This window comes from Austrofundulus limnaeus, unplaced genomic scaffold (assembly GCF_001266775.1).
Source record: "Austrofundulus limnaeus strain Quisiro unplaced genomic scaffold, Austrofundulus_limnaeus-1.0 Scaffold1569, whole genome shotgun sequence".
Taxonomy (NCBI): domain Eukaryota; kingdom Metazoa; phylum Chordata; class Actinopteri; order Cyprinodontiformes; family Rivulidae; genus Austrofundulus; species Austrofundulus limnaeus.
Genome location: NW_013953971.1, coordinates 67,852 through 68,868, shown reverse-complemented (window position 1 = coordinate 68,868; position 1,017 = coordinate 67,852).

Genomic DNA, 1,017 nt, shown 5'->3' with positions numbered 1-1,017 from the left:
TTTAAAGATGTCTACKTTGAAGTTAGAATTTAAAAAATCAACTGGAAGCCTCTTTTAGACGTGTAGATACTGTAATACTAACAAATATATCACTTTTATCAGTAATTGAGACTAAAAACAAATATATAAGTTGACGTATGTTGTCTAAAGCGTTATTGTGTGACAGGGCCTTAAATTGTAAATGTTTCAAACCTGAACTAAGAGTTCCTCAGCSAGCTCTTCTGTTTGTACAGAACATGTGACACTAATGAATTACATCAGAAGCAAACATTGTTTATCAGAAGTTCGACTCATTAAATAGTTTAAATCACTATAGTAATTAACTTTATTTAAATAATCACGACATGGCAGATGGTTAAAGTCTCATCAGTCTTTATCCGGAAAAATAATTCAAATGTGTTTGAAGACAAACAAGGAAATGTTATGTAGAGAAAACTCTTACCTTACTTCTTTTAAGGAAGTAACCTGAGTTACTTCATACTTTGTTTTTTCTGCTGTGGTTTTGCTGAATATTCAGTCAGGTCTATACATTTTGGGACATCGACACAGTTTTCATCTTTTTGTCTGTGGACACCACCTTTGTGGATTTGAAATCAAACAAACACGATGTGCTTTAACTGCACACTTTCAGCTTGGATTTGAAGATATTTACATCCAAACTGGGTGAAAGATGTACAAATTAAACAGATTTTAGTTGTGCCTCCCACTTCTTGAGTAACCAAAAGTAATGTAACAAATAACAACCATAAATCAAACTTTTACTTTTTTAATTCTTTTGTTTTTATTTAAATATTTTGAACCAAATAAAACATTTACAAACATAAAACAAAGTAAACGGAGGAGAGGGAGGTCACACTCAATAATTGGAACATAAAAACATCATATACAGCGGGTAAAATAAGTAGGGGTGTCCCGATTCCGATACCAGTATCGGAATCGGATCCGATACCAGCATCAAGTACTCGTACTCGTACAAGCCAGCCGATACTCTTAACCGATACCGCTTTAGTCCCATCC